Raw genomic sequence first — 16996 nt, 5'->3', positions numbered from 1 at the left:
GCTGGAGCAGGAATTGTTCTGTCTCCCTGCTCTGTGCAGAGCTCTCCATCCCCTAAATGCAGCTCAGACCCACACACCAAAGCAGCACAGAATGTGAAAACTAGAAAAGTTCAACCCATCCTCACTTCCCATATCCAGCAAGAATCTGCCCCAGGACAAGGTCAGGTGGAGAGAGCACAGCTTTGAGCAGGGAAGGTGCCAGCAGTGCCAGCAGGTGGGGGGCAGTGATCTGCCCCTCTGCATCGGGAGAGTCCCCAGAACAAGACAACCACAGGGGATTCACTTGGGATAAAACCTGGGAATTTTTATAAACAATAAACTTTGGGGGCTCCCTGGCCGAACCCAAGTGCTGTGTGCTGGATCACTGTGAAGAAAAAGAAGTTTGGCACAAGGATGAAATCAGCTGTCAGCAGTCTGTCTGTCCCCCTGCTCTGCTGTCAGTCGTGCTGCCTGGTGGGGTTTGTTTGCAGCAATTCCAGCTGCACTGCCAGGGCAGCCTTTGGCAGAAGTGCTGCTGCTGCCACAACTGCTGTTGTTCAGGAGCTGCATTTTTCAATTAGGGGATGGATCAGACACATCATCTGCAACAATCTCCTTTAATGATAACAACAGAGACAGTAATTAGTCCAGTGTATGAAACTAAAGAGATTTAAATAATTATAGTGTAATCAAGGCAAAATTACTGATGGTTTTATTTGAGGCTGGATTGTGTGGGAAACACCACAGGAAGAGAAGGGCTTTGTAATCTCTGGTGGGAGATGCAGATAAATGTGCAAATACACAGATCTGTCTGTCTGTCTGTCCGTCCAGGCTGCCAGTCTGTACAAATGCACAAATACACAGATATGTGTGTCTGTGTGTCTGTGTGTCCGTCCAGGCTGCCAGTCTATACAAATACACAGATATGTCTGTCTGTCTGTCTGTCTGTGTGTCCATCCAGGCTGCCAGTTTGTACAGATGCACAAACACACAGATATTTGTGTCTGTCTGTCTGTCTGTGTGTCCATCCAGGCTGCCAGTTTCTCAGCTCTTCTATTGCAAGGCAGACCTGAATATTCACCCAAACTTTCCCAAGCTTTCCCAGGAATCCTAAAACCCACTTGTGTCAGCAGTTCAAGAAAACAAACCAATTTTTTTTGGCCTTTCAGATGAATGTTCAGTTTTCTGCAGAAAGCATTTTCTCCTGTGATGTTTTTCCAGCACCTCAGGTGTAGGGGATGTAGCATTTCTGACCACTCTTATAATTTCATTGCTTTATTTCTCACTTTAGTCTCAAAACCAAGTTGGTTGTGACAAACAAGTGGCTGCTGTTGAAACTGTAAAACTGTTTGCAGGGAAACTGATCTGCCAGTTTGATTTGAATGCTGAAAAACCAAATTCCCAGGCTGATATCTCTCACAAGATCAGATCTGATAAAAGCTCAGCTGGTGCAGTTTCCTATGTAAATGAGTTTTCCAGGTGGTTTCTCTTTCTCCTCCTGCTGTTGCCTAGGCTGTCCTCAGACTTCAAAGAAATTCATTATTCCTGCAGCTCTGGACTTTAAAGGAAAGGCTTGCTGGACCTAATTGATGCTGCCCAAGGTCTCTCTGCAGGGCAGGGGGAACTGTGCAGGAGGAATTCAGGCTATTGAGCCACTCACAGCCTCTGTGTTTGACTCTGCCCTGCTGACATTGTGGTTTTCTTCCCCTGAAAAATATTGGAAATCATTTTCACTGATGGAACTGATGGGAAGTAATGAGTCAATCACATGAGGGAGAGTGGATTCAGGGAGCTCAGTGCAAACTCTTGTGAAGTTTTAAAAGTCTCTTTGTCCACAAAATGTCTGTGTTGGTTTTTTTGTTTTTTTGGGTTTTTTTTTCCTCCTCAAGGTTATTTTGAAAGTAAATATTTGAGGCTGGCATGCAATCTTGAAGGTAAACATCAAAAATTAATTAAATATTAATTAATTATTATGCAATTTTGTGGCAAAACCCTGGGGAGGGTGGGACAGCAGGGAGAAGGGGAAGGGAGACCTGGGGGTGATTTGCAAATGTAATTAATGGATTTGCCCCTACCCAAGAGCCAGTAAAGAGCAGAAAAACCAACTGATGTCCTAAAATCCCTTCCCAGGTGATCTCTGCAGCTGTGCCTGTTTGAAGGTGCTCATCTGGGGGGGTTCAAACTCAGTTATCCTTCCACCAAGAGTGCAGAGCTGCTCTTGGTAAGGGGTGCAAGGCTTTTTCATGAGCAAAAAGAAATCCCAGACAGGGTTCCCCTTCAATAATAAGCTGAGCGTCATTAGTGCTCAGAACTATGGACATTTATTTCACTTTGTTTTTGCAACAGAGCACTACCTTAGGATTGTTTTGATAAATTATTTATTTACATATAATGGCAAGTAGTCCTGGACTGGAATGGGTTTGAGAAGACATTTATTTTGTGGGCATTCAGGAGGGGAAAGTGTTCCACTGGAATGCTGGAGCAGCATCAGGAGCTGACTGGACGTGCCCAGGCATGACCTTGGGGAGTTGGGGGAGTTGTAATGCCACTGACATTGCACCTGGCAGTGTGCTGGGTCAGAAACCAGAGCTGTGCCCACCCCCTGATTTCCAGTTTGGTGCCTCACCTTTTATCCAAAGTCGGATTGGGAAAACCAGGAGCAGCCCCTTCCCTTCCACAAAACCAACCAACCACCTCCACAGCCATCTAAGTGTAAAGAGGTTTATCTTTACAAAATGATCTCCTCTGATGAATAACCAGCATAATAATTTCTCTGATTTCGGTGGTTTTTAATTCCACTCAAATCTGAGCTTCTGAGAGGAATTGTTTAGGTCAAGAAGTAAACTTGTATTTCTAATGGGTTACTCGTGGAGCAGAGCAGGCAACGGAATGAATAATGGAGGGGAATCTTTAAAAACTGCCAGCTGACCTTTGAAATGTCAGAATTGGGATGTTTGCTGCAATCAGCACCCTGTGATAAATGAGAGCAGTGAATGCGAAGATCCTTGGCTCAAAGCAATCGAAACCCAATGAGAGATCGATGGCCTTTGGGTGACCTTTTTGGAAAGGCCAGATGACAACATCCATGGGAGACTTCTCATGGGCTTGGAGGATGGTTATAAATGGGTTTATTGCAATTCAGAGTCCTGGTTATGGAGGGGAGCTCTGCCTCCTTGTCTGGGGTGTGTATATTTGTGTGAGGATGGGTGTCACTGTCAGTCAGGGCAATTTTATCCATAAAAACATGCACACACACGGCCTGACGTGTTGGTGTTATTTGAATTTGTAAGTTATTGCTGTTATAAAAGAATATAAATGAGAGAAATGCTGCTGCACACATATAAAATCTCACCCAGTTATTTTTAAGGAAGGCAGCAGGAGGATCAAAGGTGACTTCAGTGGAAAATTGGTTCCATTCTGCCAATGGTGGCAACAGATTGGAAATGAAACAACAAAAGCTCCTATCCCAAGTGGGGAAAGAGTAAATCTCCCTCTCAGAGGCAGCTTTTAGCAATAAATCCACTGACACATTTTTATTTTTTCCCGAGTAGCTGTTGGAGAATGTTTGTTTGTTTTTGTGCTGATCTTACACACCAAAATATCTGAGATGTTCCAAAATTAAATTGGAGACCATCATCATCACCAGATCTTGGTGTCTGCCTCGCTGTTTTGTATTTCAAATTATGAAAAAATGCTATTTATTTGTTTGAATGATTGATATAATTTTTTTTGCTGAAATTATATATATGTTCAGCTTTCTGTGAGGGCCTGAACTACCTGATTTTTTTTTAAATCTCTGTAACAATTCAGTCTTTAAGTAGAGATATTTTCCACCTTTCTGAGGACAAGAATTGGCTATGATCTCTTACATTTCGTTAGAAAAGCTTCACATCCTTGTAGCTAAAGCATCATTGCTTTAAAAAAGTCAGTTATGGCATCAGTCCCATCATGAATTACTGGGAAATCGTGTGGACACCACAGAAAGCCTCTGAGGGATGAGAATTTGCACTTTTGGGCAACTGCTAGCTGGAGGCCAGGACACAAACCCCCAGGAGCAGGGTTTGGGAGCTGCCCTGGCCATGGGACTGTTTGCTCCCTGCTGGAAATTCGGGGGGAGGGCTGGGAGTGCAGCTCAGCCCTGCTCTGCTGTGCATCCCTCATCCCTAACGAAGCACCGCGGGTAGCGAGGGAATTGTGGGGAGCACAGCAAATGATGGGGACAAGGAACCTGCACAAATGCTCCGTGCTCCACTGCTCCTGTCCTTTGGAAAGAGTAAAAACGGGTGAAGAGGGGAAAAAGGAGAGATTTAGCACGGTGAAATATCAGCTGTGCACGGGCATGGAAATAAATCCGTGGAAAGGTAAGCAGTTTTTACTGTGACCCCATTCAGAGCTGAACTGGAGTTTAAATTGGCTGAAAAAGGCTCTTTCCATCTGAGAGAATAGAACCATGTCTTAGATGACTGATTTCACTGCTATGCAAGTATATAATGCCAAATCACAGTGATAAAATCACGGGGTCTCTGATCTCTAGCTGCCCTGTTCTATTAATATTTCTTTACAGTATGCAGCACCAGCTATTTCTGGAACTATCCTCAGCCTAAGTGTGCCAGCTATTATTTCATACCATTGTTCTGCACCCCAAACTGGAGCTGCAAGCTGGGATGTGCTGGGTTTTGTTCTGCATTCCCAGATAATTGGATATTGCAGCAAGAGAGGAGCTGGAGTCTCATTTTTCCCACGTGGCTGATGCATTTTCTATTCAACACAGTCAGGTGAAGCAGGCCAGGAATATCCCACCTCATGATCATTACAGCTCGTGATTAAAAGATGGTTTGTGTTGAGACAGCTTTGTCACAACCCTCCTGTGGAAGGAAAGCTGAATGGTTTTAAATTCAGGTGGTGTACACAGCAGGTCGAGCTGCTGTCTTTCCCAGTGCTGGAAGGAGCTGCTTCCTTCCCTAACAGCTTTGGGCTCCACAGTGAGATGAGCTCTCACTAAAAGACTCCTCTAGTGATAGTGTGCATGAGGAAAATAAATTAGGAGAGCACAAGTCAGGGAGCAGCTAGGAGTGCAAGCATTTATTCAATTATTTCTGCACTCTGGGTAAATTTTCAGCCCCCAGTACAAAATGCCCTCGTGGTGCTAGGGAGATTTGCATTTTAACTCCCTGCAGGTAACAAACACCTATAAACCTCTGTGTTTTGCCAAAAATAACAAATGTCAGAACCTAGGGAGCTCCCAAAGAGGGAGGGATCTATCAAGGCCTTAAATCTATCACAGAATTGGGCACTCTGGCATTAGCACAGGAGTTAATGTTAGCAATTCATTGTTCTGTATAAGGTGGCATCTTTGTTTGGGCATTAAACCCTGGCACTGACAGGTTAGGCAAGGAGCAGATATTCAGGAGAATAATTGCTTTCTTCACCTGAGCAAGGGTTTGTCCCTCGTTTTTGTGCCTGTCTTTACAAATCCTGGCTTGTTTCTCAATATCAGAGTGTGAATTGAGCACGTGGAGCTGCAGATGGTGAATTTTGCTTTCAAAATTTAGTTTGCAAATATGTATTACCTTTGTGGTACCAAGGCCAGGTCTCAGCTTCAAGAATACCTGCCATGGTAAAATGTTTGTCCTTCCAACACAACAGAAATTGTTCAGCTGCCAATAGAAAAGATCATTTCAAAGACATTTTTTGGCTGGCATGTTGAAATCGGGATAATGTTTACCTGAGGAGAGGCTCCAGCAGGGATATATTGTGGAGTGAAGTGGAAACAAAGAGCTCTGAGGCTACTTAAGAAGTGATAATGTTGTGAAACAGATTTGCAAGAACTCAGGGAGTTGCCTCCATTTCACAGGAGAGAACCTGATCCAGCTTAGGTAAGTTTTGATGTTCATTTATGGCTCTCTTCTACCTCCAAACCCAGACTGTTGATGGTGGCCCAGGTTAAAACTTCAGTCTGCACTGGAGTTACATCAGCTGGGTGAGGCTGTCCTGGGTTTTATGAATAAATCTGTTCTGGTCAATAAGGTTTCCCTTGGGCTGTCACAAGCTGCCCAGTGTAGCAATAAGAGGCAATTTTCTTGTTTAAGCTGATTTTTTCAAAAGGAAGTGTACATGCCTTGAGTTAAGGATACTCACAGAAGAAGGAAGGAGAGGCTCCAGCCAGTATTAGAAAGTGCACGTTTGGTGAAAATTCACCCAAAGAGACAAAGCCCACCTGCCACAGGAACTGTCTCTGAAATGAAATGTCACCACGTGCCACCACCTTGTCCTCCTGACATGGACGTGTCCCTCCACTGTGTCTGCCCAGATATGATCATTATGGTAGGCTAGGAGTGATGGTTCTTAAATTTCCTCTTTAAGTAATTGATTCTGTATTTTATATTTTATTTTCTGTTTTATCTGTGTGCACAATAGAGCATTTGAAGCACAAGGCATCCTGTTAATGTCCTGCAGAAAACAGAAGCTGTTACTAGATTTGCTTTAAGAACACTGACATCCATATTGAGGCAGAGATAATAAAAACAAGTAATTCTGAATTGTAAAAGGTGTGGGAGATTTCACTGACATAAACCCCAGTAATTGGTATTGTTGTTTAATGGCAATTAAAAAGCACTGTAAAGAATAAGGTCTGATCCAAAGGCTGGCTGGGCAGGAAAAACAAATGTCCTGTAAAGGAAGCATGCAGTGTACATGGGAAAAGACAATGTTCCATTATTTGCTCTACAGCCCTGGAGAGCACACAGCGTGAGCAGAGCTTCCTGAAGGCTGCAGAGATTTGCAACTGCACCAGGGAGGGATCCAGGTGAGTGAGAACATCCACACACAGGTCTCGGGGTGGCAGACTGAAAGGTGCATTTACCCTCTCCCACCTGGTTCAGTGAGCTGGGTTATGAAAGCCAAAGGCCCAGCAAAGTGTGTGGTGATCTGATGGGAAGATTTCTGTGCCTGCTGCTCATCCTCCTCTTGGCACGTATTTGTCTGGCTGTCCCCTCTCACACTGAATGAACAGTTCACTTTCAGTCCTCCTTCTCCTCTGCCACCTTCTGAGGGCTCTGAACTGCACCTTTCTGGGCACTGCCAAAGACCTGGGACCCCAAAGTCCTTTTTATGGCTGTAGGGATCTCCCCTTGGTATAATCTGGTTGTTTCTATAATCCACACAGAACCTTTATCTCTTCCCATGCCCAAGAGATGCTGACTGGATATAATTCTTCTGCAGCCTCCACCCTCTCATCTCTTTCAGACCCTAAGGATTTTTTACTTAATTCTCTTTCCATGTATCACAATAATTATCTTCAGTTCATCCCATTAATTACTGCTGTACATCTATATTGAACACTGTCATCTGAAAAGGAAATGCAGCAAACTGTTGTGGGCCTGCTGGCAAATGCACTTAGCCAAATGCAATCTTTCCACTTGATTTTCAATGGATTTGGGATTGCAGGTAGTTAAAAGTGCAGCCAGGATTCCTGGGAAAGTGATGATGTTATTTTCTGGATCAGCCTTGAAGTTCTTTGTTCCGGGAAATCCCTGGAGGCTGGGTAACTAAAGGAGCTTTGGATTAGCTGTCTGAAACTAATGGCATGAAATCAATTGCTCCAGGAATGTATTTAGGCTGAGCACTAACGGCATGGGAGGCTGGATGACACAATGATGGAGCACTGGCCTGGGATTTGGGAGGGCTGGGCTGCTCCTGGCTCAGCCCACACCGCGCTGGGCGACCTCTGCAAAGTCACTTCCCTCATTAAAAAGTTCCAGTGGGAAGTGCTGGGAACTCTCCTGATGGCAGTGCCATGCCAGTGCCATCTATTCTGTAACCACAGCAGTGGAATCTGCTCAGTGCCAGGCACAATGAGAGAGGTCAGTGCCTGTGGTTAAGGAGCCTCTCATGGACGCTGCTCCAGCCTCCTGTCAGATCTGTGTTTCTAAAAGAATCTTGCAGGAGGAGTGGAAGGAGCAGGAAGATGCTCAAACAGCCCTTTATATTTATATTTATATATATCTGATGCTGGTTGAATGATGATAGATGGCAGAATATAAGATGCAATGAGAAGGATGCATCCAGGGGATCCTGCAGGAGTTGTTCTGGTCCTTGCAGCAGTCAGCCTTTTCACTAGGGCACAGGATATGGCACTCCAGGAAAGAACAGAGAGGTGATCAGTGGTGGAGAGTCCTGGGATACTGCTTCAGACAGCAATTTCCTGATAGGTACCACTGGCAGAGAAAGCCAATGTACTTCACACCATTTTTTTTGGTGTTAATCAGAGTTCAGCTCTCAGTAGGAAGATCAGCTGCACATGAACAGCAGCAGAGAACAAGATTTGGAGCTACAGCAGGAGGAGAAATCATCACAGGGAGCTGAGCAACTTCTGACTTGTGAAATTGGGTGGACTTGGTCTCTCTTCACAGGGAGCTATGAATGAGGGGAGTCAAACAGAGGCATCAAAAACCATCTTTGAGAAAGTATGAAGGATTTATGAAGTCCTAGATCCTTGAAAAAGTAAATGGAGTCCTTATTTTTTAAAAAGAGGGAAAAGGAAGATCAAAGGAATTTCAGATCAGCCAGCCTTCCCAGAAAAAAAAAAGCTGAAGAAACAAATAATTTGTGAGGAAAAAACCCAGACACAGCAGAGAAAAAAACGAAGCCAAGGAAGTGTGAAACAACAAAGATCTGTCAAAAGCAAATTATCCAAGTTTCAAACCTGCCTTTATTTTCTTTTTTTCTTTTTCTGTGAAAGAACAGAGTGGCTGCAGTAGAAGTGGCCAGAGTGGAATACTTTGAGCTTTGTAAGCATAACATGCTGGCCTCCAAAGCAGCCTGGGAAAAGTGTGTCTGTAATTAAAGTGCCCCCAGGTTGAGACAGGGCTGTCTGGCAAGCCTTGTCCACAGAGAGGTTATTAATGACTCCCTGCCAAGCTCTCCAGCAGGATCCTCTGTGCTCTGGGAGCAGCAGAAACTTCATCAACAGCTTGGATGGTGAAGCAAAGGTTCATATGCAGAGCAGATCATCCTAGGCAGACTCAGGCAGGCTGGGAAAATAAGAACATTTTTTCCAATTTATAATTGAGAGAGATGAAACACAGAGTGGAGTTGGATTAAGGACAAATGTGAACCCTGCAATGCTGACCAACAACATGATGGTGCAAGGACAGGCAGCTGTGCCAGTTCAGGATACCCTGGGGGATGGATCTGCAGGGGCAGATCTGGGCATCACCAGAGGGAAAAACCTCTGCCAAGCTCTGGTGCCAACACCAGCCCTCACTGGCTGGGGGAGATCAGGCAGCAGTCTCTGCTCTCTGCTGACCCCTGACAGGACCCAGGGAGCAGCTGGAACTGTGCCAGGGAGATTTAGGTTGGGTTTGAGGCAAAGGTTCTTCCCCCAGAGGGTGGTGGGGCACGGAACAGGCTGCCCAGGGAAGGGTGACAGAGCCCAGGGAGCACTTGGACACTGCTCTCAGGCACAGGGTGGCATTGCTGAGGTGTCTGTGCACTGGGTGGTTGCTGTGGGTCTGCTCCCACCCAGAACATTCCAGAAGAAGACACAAGCCCTGCAGGGTAAGTGAGGGTGCTCTGGTGACACCTGATGTCCAGTGCCAGCACCAGGCTCCACGGCAGATACCAGCAGGGACCTGTGGGTGTAAGAGGCAGTGAGAATGGCTGCTGGGAAAGGTGAAATGAACTGATTTTATTCCATCTAAAGAAGGCAGACACAGGTGCTGCAGGATAATGGCCTTTAAACTGAGAAGAGACTGCTGAAGAGGCAGGGAGCAATTTTTCTCCGTGTCCAAGTGAATGAGACACGAGTAATGAGCTAAACCTGAAGCGAGTGATTTAAATTAGACATTAGGAGAAGGTTTCCCACAGCACAGGTGGTTCAGGGGGAGAACAGAGCCTGTGCTCTCCACAGACAATTTCTGTAAAGGGAAACTTTCAGGAGCAGGCTCACCCAGTGTCTGAGTGACCTCTGCAAGGCTGGCTCAGCCCAGAGCAGCTGCCCTGTCCATGATCCTGCTCCTCCTGCTCCAGGGCAGAGCAGAAGGTGGAAGAGCACCTGGGATGGGGCATTTGGGGCTCTCCTCTCAGTAATTGTAATTTTTTTTCCCTGTCTGGTACATGTTCTGCCTTCTGCTTCTCTTGCACTCAGTGTAATTTATGTGCAGCTAGTCTGTGATAGTTTCATTAGAAGGGGAATGTAAATAAAAGGAGTGAGAAAAATATATTAATGTTTGTAAAATACCTTATGAGCCCAAGTGAAAGGCAGTATATAAGCACAAGCATTATTATGGGAAATCAATGAATAATAATATAACCCTAATAAACCAAATTAAATAAAAAAATTTAAAAAACTCCAAAAAGTGCTATACTCTGCACATAAGCCCCATAAAATATATATTAACCTTAAATAATAACAGCCCGTTTTCAGGAGTTGCTGGTTTTGGTTGGGGTTTTTTTTTTTAATTAATTAAGTCTTTTTCATTTACCAAAGTTCAAACAATTAATCACAGGCCTATGCAATCAAAAGTGGAGTTTATTTCTTATTACCCATTCACGTTGCAATCCCAGCATCTGAGGTGATTACATACTAAATATAAACACCCACTACTATGCAATCATTGGGAGTGCTGTGAGGGTGCATAGGTGGCTAAAATGAGCACTGTGTGTGCAGCAAAAAGCACTAACAGCATTCCAGGGCACGTCACACCGTGAGGGAGACTAATCTGCTCCTGAAGTCAATTGGACTTGTTCATTAGTGAGATGAAGAAAGCTGATTACAGGGAACTGTTTTCTTTTACATCAAATGAGGGATAATTTCACCCTAAAGATTTGGGGTTTCCCCTGAAGAAAAAGACATGTTTTACAGAAGATTGTGATTTTTAAGGCAGCTGCAACTGGTCAATCACACTCCAATCCTGTGGCTTTATTTTTGTGGGGTTTATTCTTCAGGTCATTTTAAAACCACACCTTCAAATTCAAACAAACAGGGATTTCTTATTTGTGCAAGTTCCTCTGGTACACGCCCAGCTCTCGTGGGATACTTAAAGAAGCAATAAGGATGCATAAGAGTTGAACTAAAGAATTTTTTTAGTTGGAGTATTAGTGAGTAATTCAGGCAGCAGGGTTTGGAGGGAAATGGAGATGATCACAGCTTATTGTGAGGAAATGCATTAATCAGAAAGAAAGCAGCCCAACAGTCAATTTACTTCTTCATTTATGTTTGCATGATATGTAAAAATACTTAATATTGCACATAAAAATGTGAGCAGCCTGTTCTTCTCCTTTCATAGCCAGGATATTCCAATTTCCATGTTGTCTAAAGCTAATCCCAGCTGTAACTGGAAGCAGCTCCAGCTGCAGCAGCAGCTTTAGAAGGACACTGAGGAACTTCACAGAATGAATTAATGAGAGTGAATAGTGTGTTCTACATTTGCAAGTCCTTTAATCAAGGGCTCTTGGAGCAATTAATAAACACTGCTGCACTGCTGCAGCAGCAGAAACAGCTGCTGCAAAGAACTCTCAGTGGGAAGTTGAGACACTGACATGCTGACCCAGCTCCATCCCCTGAATTCTGCCCAGACACACAAATCTCTGTGTTTGAGGCTGCTCTCTCTGCTCCCCTGTGGCACACCCCAGTGATGCCAGCCCAGCCCATGCCCAGAGCAGGTCAGCCAGCCTCTCCACCATCCACCAGCTGCAGGGAGCACACAGCCTTGGCCTGGGGCTCATCCTTGAGGCTCTGCCCCACCAGTGCACTGCTGGCTGCTGGCATGTGGAAAATGGTCATTCTCTGTGCTGGGAGGTTTTTCACAAAACTGGGACTGCTGTGATGTTCCTTTACTGCAGCCTCAGCCTCATCACATGGTGGAGACAATTGGGAGGTGGCAAAAGCTCACATCCTGCCAGCAGCAAAGATTTCTTTGTTACAGAGCGTTTAAAAACTTCCTGGCCAACAGCACATTGCTAAAGCTCACAGATAATTGTTTTAACTAATTACTAAAAGCACAGGTACACCTGCTTCACACAATGCTTGTCTGCTCTCTATTAACAACACAAACATTTCTTTATTAAGCTTAAAACCTCCTGCTATCTTTATAAGCATATTTTCCTGCAGTCTTAAGGTCCATCTTAGCCAAGCCTAAAACTCAAGCTTGTTTCAAACTTGTGAACAAAATGTAAAGCTCATTGTTTCATGTCCTTGCTTGCTGTACTATTTTGACTTTTTCTACTTTCAGGCTTTGCAGCTGCAGCTAGTCTGAATTTCTCTGCTCTAAGGCCTGCTTTCCCAGCTCTCTGAAAATCATCTTGCCTTCACTATTTCCCACCACACACTGGATTTCCTGTTTTTTTCCTCCTGCTGAGACCCCCCAAGGCAATACCCGCCCTGCATTCCTTCCCCTCTGCGCTCTTGCCAGTAGATGGTGGCAGCAGTTGCTGCATTGCTGGCAGTGCCAGGTGGTGCTGAGCTTGGAGAAAAGCAGTGTGTTGTGACAGCAAGAATGATTTCTCCTTGGGAATCTCTGCTCTGCCCAAGAACCTGAGCTGGGCTCTGCTGAAGGGCTGCCACTCCCGTTTAAGCTGAGGTCTCTGCAGCAGCAGCTCCATGGAGGAAAAGACGAGGAAAGCGATCAGAGGTCCTTCCTTAGGTGTGGCAGCAAGATAAGGAGTTGTTCTGTTTCTCCTGCAATGCTTTAAGTTTGCAGAACTGGGGAGAAGGGTTTTTGATCCTGTGGCACCAGATTTCCATCAGCAGCTCTGGGTAATTATTTCCTTTCAGGTTCTGGCTGTGAAGCTCTTGTTCTCACCAGCACACACGAGACCCTGCAGGTAGGATACTCCAGACTCAGTGAATGTTCTGTAAAACAGAGCAGTGGGAATCCCTTTCCTCCTCTGGAGTGCCCCGTTGGGCTTTAGCTGCTCCTGCCAGCACACAGAAGCTCTGACAAATCCCCCTGCTTGCTGCTGCACTGCCTGGGACTGGAATTTGTGGGAGCCTTTCCCACACACCTGAGTGTGTGCAGCCCCTCCTGCAGTCAGACAATCCCTGCCCAGGGAAACTGGCTCTTCCTACAAGTGCCAGCCCTGTATTTGCATCTGGATTTTATCTCTCAGCTCAATGCAGACTTTCCTACCTTTTTTTTTTCTTTTTTTTCTTTTTTTTCTTTTTTTTTTTTCCCTTTTTCCTTTTTTTCCTGTGCCTTACCACAACAGGCTGAGAAAACAACTGCCTGTTCCATGGATGTTTTTGCACAGCCATCACTGCTGCACTGGAGTAGATATGAAATTGCTCATAAGTTCAGTGAAAAGCTGCTTTAGAATCAGCTGTGGTTCACAGATGCTGTAAACATCTATTTTGACCATTTAGAAAACATTTTTTTTTACTAAAAGCAGTGCCTGGGATGATTTTGTTTTGACTGTTCAGCACTGTTGGTGTTGAAAATAGGTGTGTCAGCCTTTGAAAGATGGTCCTCAGGCACTCAGATTTCTTTAATAGCAAGCAAAATTCTCATTAACAGGCAATTTAAAAAAGCAATACTATTCATTTTTTGGGCTATTAAGCATATAGAGTGTTTATATTTCCAGCAAAGAATGAATTAATGGAAAATAAAGTTCTGTCATGCACTAGTGCCACAGCATTTCAACATAATGTATGTGAGGCAGGTTACAAGGCAGCCTTTCAGCAGGATTATACATGATCAAAGCTCCTCAAGTGAGAACTGTGCAGCTGAAATGATTGAATACAATTCTACTGTTTGTTTGCTCTCTTTCAAACCCAGGTTTTTCTTGTTAAACTAAAACCAGCCTGCACTTGTGGGTCTCTGTATTTCCCTGATTCCAGGCAGGTGTGTTCAGTGTCACATCCCCTCAGCACAGACAGCTCGGCTGCCTTGCCTCAGGTGCACGTTCTGCTAGGACTGACTGCATCATCCTGAAATCTCTGCCTCTTTTGATGGCTAAACGAGAGACCAGGGCCAGGTCATGGCAAGGCCAAGTGCTGCTCTTTGAAGGCAAGGCCCAGCAAGGGGGGATGAACTTGTTCACAGGGACCTGACTTTGCACCCTCACCTCCTGCAAACCCTGACTTCTCACTCACCCTGGGAGGCCTGGTGCCTGAAGTGCTTATCCATCACTACAAACACATCTCAAACCACCCAACACCTCCCACGGGGCTCTTTCAGATGTTAGCTTGGTGATTTTAAGTCAGAGAAGTGACTCCTGTATTTTTATGTATATGGACACAATGCCAGAGTCTAACAGAATTCAGTGCTTTTGAAAAATGCTATTATAATGTGAGATGATACTGAAGCTCTTTTTTACTGTTTATCATTATCCAGAAAAGACCCACATAATCAAGCACAGATGTTTGGTTTTGATATGAAGCTGATGAAAGCCACAACCACTCTCTTTTGTAGGACCTAGTGTAAATTTGCTATTTCTGTAGCAATGGTACACGACTGGAGTTATTGCTCTGAGCAAACCTGTGGGAATCAGAAAAACAGAAACTTCCACAGGCACTGAAGGGTTTGATCTGCAGCCTTGGAAGAAGCTTGGATTGAGGTAAAAATACAATGCACAGACAGTAAGTAGAAAAACCATAAACTTGTATTTCTCTAGTTGTGAGAAGATGCCTTAAGTAAGTGAGAAACTGCATTGATGAGATGGTGAAGGATTTATAGTGTAGGGCTGTGTTTGTGTGGAGTAACATAAGGGTTTGGAAGGTAAAATAGAAATGTGTTATAGATAAAATATATAGATAGTATGTGTTATAAATATATGTTATAGATAATCTATGTTATAAAATATATGTGTGTGTGTGTGAGATAGCAGCCCATTGGACAGAAGTATCCACAGTGCAGCAAAATTTAGTAAAGGTGGCAGGTTAGAAAAGCAAAATAAATGTTGTGGCATGTGTCTATTGGATTAGAAAGTTCTATATGGTCTGTACCAAGGAACTTGTGCCTGCTTTGAGCTGTGGCTGACTGCTTGCTCCTTGAAAACCTCAGGGCCTCTGAGACTGATGTTTATCTGAGCTATAAATCCTTCTCAGCCTGGTCCTGCTCCTTCACTAAAAGCAGAGACAACGATACAAACCCAAACGGTTTCATGGTCATTGCTGTGACTTTCACAAGCCCACTGATCAGTTTTTCCAACAAACCCCCTTTCCTGCCCAGGGAGGAGGAGCTGCAGTCCGTTGGCACAGACTGGGATGTGCCCAGGTGCTGTGACAAGATGTCCCTGCCTGCCAGGTGCCCTTCCAAGGGAGCCCTGGGGGGACAGGGGTCACTGCCCCACTGCAGCCCTCGTGCAGAGCCTGGCCACAGAGAGTTACAGTGGTGTCAGAGTCCTGCCCTTCCTCAATGTCACTGCTCCTGCGCAGCTGCTCCCGCACAGCCGGCAGATGTGGCCGAGGAAAGGCACGCAGGCAAACTCTGCAGGAAGGCTGCTTGCAAGGGGTATTAATAGAAAAACCTCACACAGGAGCAGCTGAAGTAACTTCACTTCCTTGAGGAGACAGCACTGTGGTCAGGAAAAAATGCAAAAGTAAGATATGTGGTATTGTTAGAGAGGTGAAAAAAGAGTGTCTTGTTCTTTCCTGTCTTCCCCCTCCAGTTTCATCCACTGTTTCATTGGAGGCATGGACAAAGTGTTTTGTCCACAATATCCATTGACTGATTTGTCTGCCTTTTAAAAAAATTAAATTTTCTCCAAAGAAAAATATATTTTGTTAGTGGCCCCCAAGGCTTCCTAAGAAGGAATTTGTGCCACACCCAAAATGAGAGAAGAAAAGGACTCTTCTGTTTCAGCTTTGCTGCTGGCAGGATGTGAGCTTTTGCCACCTTCCAATTGTCTCCACCATGTGAGGAGGCTGAGGCTGCAATAAAGCTCGAGGAACATCACAGCAGTCCCACCCTGTGTGTGGAAAACCATCAACACATCTCCCTTCTTCTCCTGTTTTCTTGTCATGGTGATGAGAACTTCCACCTTCTTTGGAAAGCTCTGCCACTTCTCTCTTCTTTCCATGCAGTCACACCTTTGAACAGGAATAAAAGTGGTACACAGGTGAGTGGGTGCACCTCCCTGCTAGGGTCCATCCCCATCATCTTGGGCATCAGAAATTCCATCCTCCCCTTCCATGCAGCCTCTTTATCCTGTTCCTGCAAGGCTGTGCCCATTGTGAAGGAATAATTTGATCTAATGCATTTTCCACCATCAACAGCATTTTTTTATGGCAGCAGCGAATCCTTTCTGAGGACATCTGCAGCAAAATACAGCACTGATAGTTAGAGGGGATAAAAAATTAGCAGCTCAATTGCTATTTCTGCTTAGTGTAAAAAAGGAAAATATTGGAAAAATTGGTGGAAGTATTAATGAAATCCACCTTCCATCAAACGTTTGACCAGATAAGGGTGACTCCTCGTGTGCCAAGCTGCTGGACATTCACACCAGCAAATTAATCATCCCAGGACACATTTCCTTCAGATTTGTGGAGACGTGTGATTTTCAGTTTAACTACAGGCCTTTTTCTTTGAATTTCTTACCATTTTAAAACCTGCACAAGAACAAGGCCTGTCTGTCACTTCACAAACTGTGTCAACTTACTTTAAGGCTTCCTGTCTCTCACCCTTCAGGCAAGACTTGGCTTTGCATAATTTACATATTTTTATAACTCAGAAACTTTCTGGATGATTTTTCACCATGACTTCAGCTCTTTTGTTGTAAAGGTAACTTTTTACTATGTGACAGAAACAAAAACAAGGTCCCACCACAATAAATAGTTACCATGAACTCCTCTTGGAAAATGCATTCCAGGAAACCAGCCACTGCAAAAAGTAACAAATGCTAATGGCATTAAGAGTGAGAAGACAGACAGGGCAGGGAGGAAGAATTAGAAATAAAAGTTCTACCATGCTCTATTTCTTATTAGAAATATTTCAGTTCCCAGGAGGTATATTTAAAGGACTCCAAGCTCAAACATAAAAAAACTGAATTTAACATTAGCTATGAAGCTAAAAAAGGA

At 44.5% G+C, this 16996-nt stretch overlaps 1 long non-coding RNA gene across 1 annotated transcript in view; it reads left to right on the top strand.

The window, feature by feature from the left end:
- The first annotated feature begins 14403 nt into the window (after window positions 1-14403).
- The window catches only part of LOC127061116 (uncharacterized), a 90217-nt gene continuing 87624 nt past the window's right edge, over window positions 14404-16996 (top strand). Inside the window, exon 1 of the long non-coding RNA XR_007780589.1 lies at window positions 14404-14535. This is a non-coding gene — a long non-coding RNA (uncharacterized LOC127061116). The remainder of the gene's footprint in view (window positions 14536-16996) is intronic.

Source organism: Serinus canaria, assembly GCF_022539315.1.
Source record: "Serinus canaria isolate serCan28SL12 chromosome 7 unlocalized genomic scaffold, serCan2020 HiC_scaffold_29, whole genome shotgun sequence".
Classification (NCBI taxonomy): Eukaryota; Metazoa; Chordata; class Aves; order Passeriformes; family Fringillidae; genus Serinus; species Serinus canaria.
Note: the sequence above shows the minus strand (reverse complement) of the source record. Positions and strands in the feature narration are given on the sequence as shown.